General features: G+C 33.0%; 1 pseudogene; it reads right to left on the bottom strand.

Moving 5' to 3' along the window:
• Positions 1 to 8,500: 8,500 nt before the first annotated feature.
• Positions 8,501 to 10,398, bottom strand: LOC150030508 (cytochrome b-c1 complex subunit 7-2, mitochondrial-like; annotated as a pseudogene).
• Between the last annotated feature and the right edge of the window lie 3,212 nt (positions 10,399 to 13,610).

Below are 13,610 nucleotides of genomic sequence, written 5' to 3'. Positions count from 1 at the left end.
ACTTATTTTGATCTTAAAATTAAGAAATTAGAATGCTTAATAATAAATGCATATTCACAAATAATTAAGAGAGTTGCTTATGTGGTAGAGTTGCTTATGTGGTATATCCTAGAATATCATGCAATCTAATTGCATCAAATTCTGCTAGCTCTAACTCCAGTTTTTGGTAGTGAGAAGTGAATAAGGTGCTTGGTTAGAAAGTAGAAAAATCCCACTTTTGGTGAATTTTTCCATTTTCCAGTTTTTCATTTTTCTATTAATTTTGAATCCATTTTCAAAATCAAATATCATTTTTAGTTTTTTAAATTTATTAATTTTACAAAAATTAATTCAAAATAATTTTTCTAATAAAATTAATAATTAATAATTAATTAAACAATTTAATTAATTTCAATTAATTTAATATCAAATATTAAATTAACTAACCACCAATTCTACTATCAAGAATCTCTATTCATGAAATTAATATTTAAATCATATTTAAATATTGATCGATCTTCCAATTTTGTTTAATTCCAAAATTAAACGTGTAATTATATCACATATAATTACTAATTCTCTTAGTTCTACTTTGAACGTTTCAAGTCAACTTATCATGCTATTCTAAAGCTTATCCGTTTGTGAACTAGTAGGAGGACTTAATGAACCTATAGATCATGGGCAATAACGATCCGAGATTAATTAGCTAAACTCTTTACACCGAATTAACCCCCATTCATTAACTGTTGGGTCACTCAACTAAAGCCTAGAGTTGCACTCCCTTCACTGTAGATATATTGTGTCCACTCGATATAACCATGATTAGTAAGTTAACCATGAAGGAACTCTATGAGGAGAGAACCTTGAGCGGAAGCAAGATCGTCCCAAATTCATTTTTCATTGAATGTAAGTTTTACAATAAAACAAAAACAAATATGCATTTACATAAATTATAACATGCATTAATAAAGGAAAACTTAGGGTTTCAGAAACCCTTACCTTTGAAGACTATTCTTCAAGAATCCCTCGAACAAGTCACAAATAGACCTCCTTCTCCAAAAGGGACACCACCAAACGGAGTCTCATGTATTCTCCTTAGGGATTGAGAATGGCAGAAGGTGTGGGGGCTTTGCCGTAGGGTTTTGAAAGAGGGAAGGAGATGGAGAGGAGGAGAGGGAGGAGAAGAATTTTTTCTCTTTCTATTTTTTCCAAAGAGAACTATTCCCTCGGTGTTTCATGGAGGAAGATGAATGAGCACCATCCCTTTCTCTGACCCTTCTCATCACGTATTTAGCTGAGAGAAATTGGGGGAGGGAGTTGTAACTCCTTCCCTTTAAATAATTAATAGTAATTTAATAAAATAAAATTAATAATAATTATACATATAATAACAACATTATTATATGTATATAAACTATATGTTATATCCCATATAATACATAATCTATAATTACATATTGTATCAAATACAATATAACCTATAGATATATTTTCTCTCAACCTTACATAACATTTAATATAAATCACATTTATAGTAAACTCACTTACATGAATCTCATTTATATAGTTGGTATTTCAATCATATCCAAATATTTAATTACTCTCAACTTATTTATGATATTTAATATAAATCATATTTATATTAAATTTTATTATATGAATCTCATTCATATAATTAGTATTTGAATCATATTCAAATTCCTCGCATATTACCTTATATTATAATGTGTCAAATACATTATATTAATTATATCACATATATAATTCTTTTAATTAATTATATCATATATAATTAATTCCCTTAATTAATTTGAACACTTCAAATTAATCCAACAATAATTATCAATTAAATCCTTGTTGAGTTACAGAGAGGACCTTATGGGCCTGTAAATTAAAGCTCAAATGGTACTTGGATAATTAATTAAATTACCCAACATCTGTTAACTGCCGGTCATTCCACTAAAGATCGATAACTGCACTCTTCGTACTACAAATAAATTTCTATGTACATTGGATATAATCAATCAACAGTGTGATGACCCTTCACAATTGTTCGTAAGTACAGTTGGGCCGAAATTACCGTGTTGCTCCTGTAGTTACATCTAATTCTTTAAGTACCATTGATTCTTCTAATGAATAACAAGTCATAGTCCAACTATGACTAAGTCCCTCTCGGGCCAGAAGAGGGTGTAGCCACTGTGTTCAAGCCTCGAAATTAGCCCTTAAGGGAGCAATTTATCTACTTGCCCCAATATTGGGGAATGAGTGAATTTCGTCTCATGTAGCTGTGTTCCCAACTCCTCAGTCAGATAAATCCCCAAAATGGTAGGCTTATTGAGTTGGCAATCTGATAACTCTCACTCATAATCAAAGGATCGCTTTCATGAGCAGGAGTTTACAACTCACTCAGGATTCAAGTCATGTCACCTATGGTCATCCAAGTGAAATGTAAGTCTCTATTATTAATGACGTTATATAAAGAGATTAATCATTTCGTGGTCCGGTCTTATACAAACTATTTGTATAGAATACCCCCGCTCACATGTCTCTACATGAATGATCAGGATCAGATCATTTGTAGCACTTTACAACACTTATAACACCTACAAAGCGAGCCATATCCATAGTGTCACCAGGATAAGGTACCCAACCTTATCCATCTACTGCAGACCGTTTAGGTTATTATACAAACAAGATCCACTTGTATGTCTCTACATACTTGATTTTAGTTTATTGGATTGAGTATATGCTTATAAAATAACATTTATTTTATTAGCAACAATATGTTTATACAAAGTTTACAAAGAGATTTAGGACACCAATTCCAACAAATCCTTCACAGGTTGTTCGTAATAACGATTGGGTCACATGGCTATTTTACCCCAAAGATTACCTCTTGTTCCTTAAGTCCCACTGATCCTCTAATAAACAATTGGTTTGTGATCTGATTATCAAACCGAGCCCCTCTCGGGACAATGAGAGGGTGAGACCTCTTGTTTAAGACTCGGAGTCAGCACTTAAGGGAACAACCTCTCTACCATCTCTGAAAGCGGGTAGGAGTGAATTCCATCTTGCACCCTATGTCCCCAACTATCTATTCGATCTTACCCTTGAAATTGGAGGCTTATTGAGCCGGCTTTGTTGAGCCAACCCTCACCTATGCAAATCTAAGAATAATCCCGAATAAACAGGAGCTCATAGTTAACTCAGCATTAAGGTTAAGTTACCTAGGTCATCGTTGTGAAATAATCAATCTTAAATAGTAAACAACGTAATAAACTAAGAGTGACTTATTTCTTTGTCCGATCTTATGAAAATTCATTATACAGGATGCCCCCACTCCTCATGTCACCACATGAATGAATCAGGATCACTTCGTTTATAGCATTGTACAACTCCTTGTAACAACTATAGAGTGGACCACATCCGATAGTGTTACCAGAATAAGACACCCAACCTTATTCGTATACTACAGATCATTTTGACTCTTTACTTGAACTTGATCCACTCTTATGTCTCCACATAAAGTTCAAGTACTCATGTAATAGTCATGAATTTTTTTTTTTTGGTGTATTGGATTTATTTCTAAAACGAAATAAGCAATTCATATATTTAATAATAACTTTATCGATTTACAGAATGAGTTTATTGTTTACAAATCACGAGTTTTAGGATATAAAATCCAACATCTAGGTCATCAAGAAGTGAAACTAATTAGTGTTAATAGTAAACAGTGTTAATACGTAATAGTGATTATTTCGTGGTCAGTATTACACAATTTTATTGTGTAGAATACCCACACTTACATGCTCTACATGAACGAATTGATCACATCATTTTTGATACTTTACAACATTTGTAACAATCATAAAGTGAGTTGTATTCAATAGCATCTCCAGAAACAAGTACCCACATAATCCAAGTAATATAGAGACCTTTACCTATGGTTATCGAGATCTTTTTCTTTTAAATCAAACAAGTTCAAGTAGTCACATTAGACTCTTTAACGAACTATTCTAAAATTTGCATCCATGCATCAAATCTATCTAATTCATCTTTCCAGGTAGGTTCCTAGGTAGGGGTGTTCCATTTTCGTCAGCTTCAATACTCCAGCCTAGACAGTATCCACCTTAGATAAAATGTCCCTTATAGATAGATTTGCTACACTCTTAATCTTTTATTAGTCAATTTAATCCTATTAAACTAATTAAAAGATTAAACCTTAGGTTGCTAAACTCATTAGAATCGTGATTTTAGGCCTATCTCCACCAAGTTTTAAAACACTTTTAAAACCATGATTCAAGCCTAAGTTCGCATGCATTTCTTTCTTATAGATTTTAGTTCTAATTTCCTTATAACTCTTATAAAAGAAACAACAAAAATCCATACACATTGCCATGCATAACTAGGTATTTATAACACTTATAAATTTAACATATGTGTCATGCTTCATGCAATGTCCATTCATTACTATATATAACTCTGATATATTTGGTAATGAACAAAGCAAACATGCTTCCATACACCCTTATACTATAACACTTATAATATAAAGATGGTGCACGTTTATGCTTAGTGCATGCATAAATATAACTTTTATTTAATGATGCATGAGCATGCTCTTATGTAATTTGAATCATGAAAACTCTAAATCATAACACTTACAATATAGAAATGATGCATGACCAATGTATAACCTAAGGTGGGATTTCAACTATATGGCATACCATATGACATATAATCAAACATACATTTAAGTACATTCACCAAAGACTACCGGGATGATTAAGCCTAAAAAATAGGAAATAAAATTTTATCTATTACATTAACTCCATCGAGCAAACTGGTTCACAGACGAACTGGGTCTTGAACCACCCGAGCGAAGCCTCTCTGATCGTTTAGCAAACTGGTCGGGTATCCACGATCGTTTGGCTACGATCGAGTACCATTTATAATGCAATGAAGCATGAGGCACTTGATCGTTTAGCACACTAAATAGAAACCTGCAAGTCTAAACAATCATTTAGACGACGACATTACTGTGAGGCACGATCGTCTAGACGATCATAGAACAAACGTTAAAATAAAAATTTACTTAGTCAGGAACTAAGCGATGAAGCTTACTGAGTTACACGATCGTTTAGTGCACGTGCGTCAACATGCTGCCGAGTATCCCATACTCAACGATCGCTTACCCCATCATTTACACGACCCGACCAATGCTTAGTCGTCTTCATCCTCGAAGCACAATAACTTCTTGCCTTGAAGCCTCATCACGAGTGACTCACAGAGACTCAAACACTTTGAATTTACAAACCCGATAGCAAGTTAATACACCCAAAAACATAGGGGGCCTTATAATTAACTTTGAATGTAAAAGAATTAAATAACCAGAGGCATCATCCCAGAAAACTCCATTATCCCACATCCACAAAACTATTTAACAATTAAACAGAGTGTAGACATGCTTTATCCACCGAGAAAGTAAATGTTATTCTATACAACAATGGATTTGGAATATCAGAACCTGGCTCTGATACCAATTGAAGGAACTCTTATCAAATAATACTATGAGTGAAGCTAGATCGTTCCAAATTCATTGTGATAGAAATACTGCATTCACAAACATACAACAAGTTATGCATCTACAAACAAATTAGAGAATGCTTTTAACACTTAAATAACAAAGGACAAGAGACTTACCTTTGAAGAACTTTACTTCCCTTGAACCTTCGCTCTCGTCAACACCAGTAACTCTCGTTGTTGTTGTGCACGTCAAGGCTATCGTCCACCAAATCTCGTTATCGCTCACCACCGCACGGTCTTCTACATGAACAGGTAGCAAGAAGAACACCACCACTCAGTAACCTCAGTATTCTCAGAGTGAAAATCTAAGAGGTGTGGGCTCTGTTGGATTTGTTAGAGGGGAGGACGAAACTACGATCGTTTACACCGACCAAGCAAGTGGGAGAGACTTTATGTCTATCGTATAGACGGGTGCTTGATCGTTTAGCAAAGGGTGCACGATCATTTAGTAAATCGGAGCTGATCGTTTAGGAAATCTCGCTCTCACGCGCGATCGTTTAAAAAATGCTATACGATCGTTTAGGTCGACTGTGCGTGTACCCGATCGTTTAGGATAAATTAACCTATCATGTATATTTTCGTTACCTAGACGATGGGCAGTGTACGATTCGTGAAACGATTGTCCTATCTCTTTGCAAAATGAAAACTATTTTCATTTTATCCTTCAGTTACGAAAACTGAATGTAACCTCCCACTTCCACATATGGTTATGGAGAAAACCACCAACAATTATCTCATAATTGTTTAATTAAAAATAAATATAATCATATTATATTTATAACCTATAGTTTTAATATCACATCATATGCAACATATAACCATAGTCATTTTCTCCTCTACTAGATATAATCATATTTATGTCATTTTCCTCCAATTAATGTATCTCATACATCATGTCAATTATAACATATATACACTAGAAGAAATTCGGATTTTAATGTCAGTTGGCAATCGACATTAAAGATAGTATTATTAAAGCTTTTTAATGTCGATTGCCTTTAATGTCGGTTTTAAACCGACATTGGAGGGCTTCAATAACACCAATAACACAGCCTTCAATGTCGGTTGCAACCGACATTAAAGGTCTTTAATCGGTTGTAACTGACATTAAAGGTCTCGACATTGAAGGTCTTTAATGTCGGTTGTAACCGACATTAAAGGTCTTTAGTGATTAAAGGTCTTTAATGTCGGTAAGCCTGTTTTTTTTTTTGTAAAAAAATTCTTAACCGATATTGAAGCCTGAATCTGTCCGTTTTTTTTGTTTTTGAAATTTTTTTGTCGAATCCATTTTTTTGGTCAAATAAGTTAAAAACGACATTATATGTCTCGTGTTGGGTCAGGAAATGTCCGTGTTTTATATTAAAAAGTATAAAAAAAATTTGCATGGCGAGTCCATCAATATTTGTCTTCCACCTATGAATTTATCTACAAACAAGAATCAATATTTCCAATCCATTACATATACTCATCAATATTTGTCTTCCACCTATGAATTTATCCACCAAAATTTGCAAAACAATACCAGAACCAGACTTTCATAAAATACAACTTACACCAAAGCCATCATTTCTCTCATTCACAAATATCAATTAGTACTAATTCCATGAATAAACAAGAATCACAATACCATGAATATAGCTTCCAATAATAAACAGATCATGTCTTCTACCTATGAATTTATCCATAAACAAGAATCACAATACCAAAACCAGACTTTCATAGAATACTTACATTAAGCCATCATTTCTCTCATTCACAAATATCATATTAGTGCTAATTTCATTCCCAAAGATCATGGTGAGATAAATTTACATTCATTCTAAGCTAGCATTTACATTCTATTGAGACAAAAAAGAAGAATTACATCCTTACACAAATCGGCCAACAAAACTTGCCCATTCGGTCTGAATTACGTCGATCTCTCCTTGCGTATATGCATCTTTTGTATTGAACTACAAAAAGGAAAAAAAAAAGAAGATAAAATTCAACATAAGTTTATGTCCATTTATTAAATTAAAGATAACACTATATAAAAAATAAATAATTTATGTACGAGGCTAGCATATTTAACTAAAAAGTTTTACATTATCCATATAACTAAAAAGTAAAAAGCCCCCTAAAGCAACACCAAAACTTCAAGCATCTAAAAAGCAGACCAATGGATACGAGACTTCAAGCAAATGAAACCATAAAAAACATCTCCAACTAAAAGATGCTATCGAGGGTCAATCTTAGATTATCTAAACAAGATTTTAAAGACGAATTAGATTCAAATTGTATGTAACTTAAAGCAAATAAAACACAGAAATACATCACTGAACTTCTGCCATCTATCTGTCACAATTGCATTTTACCTTCCTAAATTGAAACTAAATGTTAATCAATGCATGAGCATAGACAAATGTTAGTGAAGCCCTAAGCTGCAAGATGTTTTGTTCGTTTCAATGCAGATGACTTTGGGTGACTTTTTATATCTAAAGGGTTAACCATAACTTAGGATATTAATCAATCATGACAGCTTTTAAACTCAACAACAATAACACAAAAAGAAGTACCTCTTTTCTACAACTAAGATACAACACAAGCCTTTGTCCCCAACAATGTGAACAAGATCTTTAAGCCTTGTAAGATCCATTTGTCCATTGTTAAACACATACTGTGACAGAACCAAGAAACATACAACATTTAAAGCCATTATGGGCAGTTCGAAAATAGTTTGCTTAAGACCAAATGAAATCTTTATTATCTTCTATATTCAAGTACTACAATAGCTCAACAAGGTTCAGTATTCCAGAATTTCAAAATCATGTTACACTACCTCCATTTCAGGCAATACATTAAGCAATATCATCGTAAATAGATAAAAGGAAAGAAATTGAAGTAACAATGGCATGGCTAGCTCCTTCTTCAATATAACTAGAAGCATTTTCTGAATTTATCCCAATGCCTCACGTTCTGCTCTATCCTTTTTTACCTGCAAAACATACCCAAAGCGGGAAAAAAATTACCTTTAGCTTCATTCATTCAGCTTTCTCCGGTTTAATAAAGATAAATATCAACAAAGATCAATACTAAATGAGATTGTTTAATTACTAAACAAAGTCATTTACCTTAAAGTTCAAAAGGAAAATGCTAAAGAAGCTATGTACCAACAGTCTAGCAAGACATCGGATGAAATTTGGCAGAATAAGATTGGTCGACATCAAGTAGAAAGCAATGGTAGGATGTGCCACACACAATCCTCACAATTATTCACTAAGTAGTATTCCAAGAAATCAAAGGAGTTGTAACACGCATATGCAGCATCATGCGGCCCTACTTCCTGCTACTACACAGTTTAAATTAACACAAATTTTATTCACCTAAGCCGAGACATTAATATTAAACAATTTGACACAACGAGTAGAACAATTGAGCATGTTAATTCGCACTGGTCATCAAATCATCAACCTTGCTCTATCTTATTTTTATTTAGCCTTCCTTCCATACTCGCCAGTAAATAAAAATCAAAGAATCCAGATTAATCAAACCAAAAAAAAAATAAAAAAATTACTGCCACACATTTTACTTTATTTACATGTGATAAAGCAATTTCGCTCGTATAATGTTTTTGAAAATAATATAAGAATTAGGATTAACAGTGAAGATCTATTGGTAGTGCATGAAAATCACTCGTATAAAATTGTATAATGTTACAATCAGAACAAATCAAGAATTCAACCACAAACAAAGGCCTACGCAAGTCATTTATTTGCTTTAAAAGAAAACATATCCAGGATTCATACATATATTACCCAAAAGCTGATATCTATCTAGATCATGAAACCTGAAATCATGAAAAAGACAACAGAGGATGGAATGAGAAACCTTGAAGGGGAATTCAATAAAATTAGAACTACACTAGATAAACAATTCAACTATAATGCAAGTACATAGTAAGATACCATCTAGGCTAACAGACGGTAAATAATATCAAAATCAATAACTCCCAAATACAGGTCATAAGATACAAAACTCTAAGAACCATGATTGACACTACGATATAGAGCAGCTTCTTCATTTCCATGAACACGACCAGACATTTTTCACTCTTTTTTTACCACAATTTTTTTTTCACTTTAAATAATAAAGCGGGAGATATGAAATAATGGAAAGACTTACAAGTGCCAGCATATCCTGGATATAGCTCCTGAGTGGTGTTTGCATGACCTGCCAAAAGAATGAAATAATTCAAATTAATAACCATCTAACTAGTATTTAGAATTCAACATCCTGTGCTTAATTGGGGAAAAACAACAAAACCCAATACAATCAAGAGTTAGTTCCCAATGACCATGAAAAATTATAGAAATTTAACCATAAAAAAATACTAGATTTCCAGAATATTGCACGCTCAACAATTATATTAAGAGCATGTTGAATACAGAAATAAAACTGAAGATTATTCGGTTATGATAAACATATAACACATTTTTGTTTTTTCGGCGAGGCTCGAACCGATCTAAGATCATCAGGAAGGTACTAATGCTTCATGAAAAGGTCCATGGTCTGCTTCAAATGCTGATTGCCCGCATCAACAACTTCCCTGGGGAGTCGATTCAAAGCCTCATTCACATCAATATCATAATATGGATCATACAGATCGAATTGAAGACCTAACATAGTAACACAACCCAAAATCAATCTCCACGGAACAAAATTCGAAATCAACGCCATAGAAAAAGAAATGATTAGGGTTTCAATTACCATAATTACGGAGGCATTGGGTCGATCTGGCGATGAATCCCCAATCTTCTTCTTTTGGTCGATGAAGGACTGCAAAAAGGATGCCATTTCGATCTTTCTCCTTTCTTCCTCCGGAAAAATTTACTCTTTGATTTTTCTGTCAGAACAAGATTGGTTAATGAACATGAACTTCAGGCATGGACAAACTCAATCTATGAACATGAGCTGCACAACGGCTAGATCTGGCGTATGGCTTGCAGATTGGTGAGAGTGAGAGAGAAAGAAAGAAAGATCGGAACTTCAGGTGGTGGATCTACTTTTTCATGGGTTAAAGAGAGAGTTTGACAGGGGAGAGAGAAAGAGAAGGCTCACTGGCGACGCTAGGCGATGGACGGTGAGGCGATTGGAGAAAGGGTCTTGGCCAGGGAATGTGCAATTGAGGAAGACGACGTGGGAAGGGCTTGGACGGAGAAGAAGAAGAAGATTGGGGATTTAATTTGAGGGTCATTTTTTTTTATTTTACACAATATATATGTTGGTTTTTTAATTTTTTTTATTGATAATTGGGGAACGTGAGAAATGAAAATGGGAGAGAGGGAAACAAAATAAATTGACCTACAATGTCGGTTTTAAACCAACATTATAGGTACACCTACAATGTTGGTTTAAAACCGACATTAAAGATCCTTTTTTTTAAGAAACCGACATTGTACATCTATTTTAATTTTTCCCAACCGACATCAAAGCCCAGATTTCTTGTAGCTGGACTTATTGTTCATTAGAGGGGTCAATGATACTTAAGAAGTTAGATGTAACTATAAGGACAAAACAATAATTTTGGCTTAGCTATACTTACGAGCAATTTGTGAAGGGTCGGTGTACTGTTGATTAGTTATATCCAATAGACACAAAAATATATCTATAGTGCGAATAGTGCAACGGTTGGTCTTTGGTTGAGTGATCGACAGTTAAGGGAAGTTGATTAATTTAATTAAAGAGTTTGATTAATTAATCGAGTACCATTGGAGCTTAACTATAGGTCCATATTAAATATTGTTCAAATTAATAAGGGAACTAATGATTATATAATATATAATTATGAGATATAATATAATGTATATCATAATTATAATATAAAGATTTATTTGAGAGAAAAATAATTATTTGAATATGATACAAATATTAATATGAATTTGATCCATATTAAATATTGTTGATTAAATGAGATAACGAGTCTATATATATATATATATATATTAAATCCGTTTATTTATATATATTTGTGTGTGTGTGTGTTAATTAAGGCACTAGAAGAAATTATTTGGGCTTTAATGTTGGTTGGACAAATGACATTAAAGATAGTGTTATTAAAGCCCTTTAATGTCGGTTTGCCTATAATGTAGTTTTAAACAACCAATATTAAAGGGGCTTTTAATCACTCAGCCTTCAATGTCAGTTGCAACCGACATTAAAAGACCTTCAGGTGAAATTGGATGAATAAGGCGTTTGTACCTTTAGTGAAAATTTCCAACTACATTAATGTTTGTGTTTTTTTATTTTTTAATTCTTAACCGATATTGAAGCCGAATTCCATCCGTTTGTTTTTTTTAATTTCATTGTCGAACTAATCATTTTTTTTGGTCAAAAAAATATTAACATGACACATCATCATCGAATAAAAAATAACGTTGTGGCTATGACATATCTTAAAATATGGATTGTAAATTTTTCTTTTATTTAATTCACAAATTATGCTATAAATTTATAATAAAAAGGTCGTACAAATAATTAAGGCTTTGAATACACACATCATTCATGTAATACATTAATTTTGATTTTACGAAACACTATGTGTTTTACTTTCCCTCTCCACTTGGTATGTATGGATCCCTTACATAATTCTTCTTGAATAGACCTCCTTCAGCTTCAGCAGATGGTCTAGTTATATGCATCTTTTCTGTCACTGTTGTTCAAAGGATCACAAAAAAAAAAAAAAAAAAAAAGGTTTAAGACAAAGGATTGAAAGTGAAAATATGATCAGAATTCATATTCAACTAAAAGTGTTTATTGGGAATATGCATAAATGGAACATTCAAGGAAACATTCTTGTAGTGAATGTGTTGGATCTAAAGTTCCCCAAGAAAAAGCATAAAGAGGTTGCGATACCAAATCTTTACTCATTTGTTGCACCTGCAAAACAAGAAAACTCAATAGGAATAAATGAGAGAATCTTCTTTTTCAAAATCTTTACTCCTTTTGCAAGAATCTTCTTTTTCAAAATTTTCGACAGCATAACGATGCTACCACAACAAAACCAAAAATTTACCTTCAACCTGTTCAAAGAAACACACTCCCAAAAATATTTCACAACCACTTGTTCTCAAGAAAACTATCAAAATTCCCAAGAAATGAATATTCAAGAACACATACATTAATAAGCAAATTTAGCTCACAGTGTACTTCAAATCTCAAAAGTTGTAACAAAAACTACCATAGTGTATGAATAACCCACAAACTACCATAATGCAATCCACAAAATCTGAATAACCCACAAACTACCATAATGCAATCCACAAAATCAAGCACCTTGAATCAAATCTAAACTACAAATAAATAGTACCCATGAGTCATAAACGGGTGTTACATTCTAATCCAATATGGTCCAAAGAGAAATAAGCATACTATAACTTCTCAAACAGGAATTTCCATATCATTAGAGTCACTTGAAAACACTTAGAAACTGTGCTTAAAACTGCAAGCATTCAAAAATGTACTTACCAGGAACAATTTTTACGTGAATTCCTTGCTGTTGCAAGAAATCCATCTCCTCCCCACCCCTTCCAAACACCTAAAAAAACACACAAACAACACCATTAAAAATATATGGTAGAGGAAGAGATTGAGAGAATACAAATGTGAGGCAACTTCAATCAACGTGAAGGCTTGAATTGTTATTGCATGTTATCTATTAGGATCTTTTATTAAAGTTGGTCCCCCTTCCCTAAACTGAAATGTAACCATGAGAAAAAAAGCTACACCACCAATGAAGAAAATGATATTGCTTCTTCAAATGCCACCAAAAAAGGTTAAAACAGCAAACAGAACAGGCAAATGGATAGGAAAAGACATAAGATCAGAGTCTACACAACAAGACATTTGCATAAACACCTATTTCCCCTTCTGTGTTTACATATATCCAAAGAGCTAACTAAGAATGGTTATAATATAAAAACATATAAGCCAGCAAAATGAGAGTCAGATAAGAGCAAGCTTGAATTGAAAAACTAGCAGAGAAATTTAGTAAACAATAGAAGAAATAA

This window comes from Benincasa hispida, unplaced genomic scaffold (assembly GCF_027475165.1).
Source record: "Benincasa hispida cultivar pf3 unplaced genomic scaffold, pf3_genome.v1.1 HicScf1848, whole genome shotgun sequence".
NCBI lineage: Eukaryota > Viridiplantae > Streptophyta > Magnoliopsida > Cucurbitales > Cucurbitaceae > Benincasa > Benincasa hispida.
Note: the sequence above shows the minus strand (reverse complement) of the source record. Positions and strands in the feature narration are given on the sequence as shown.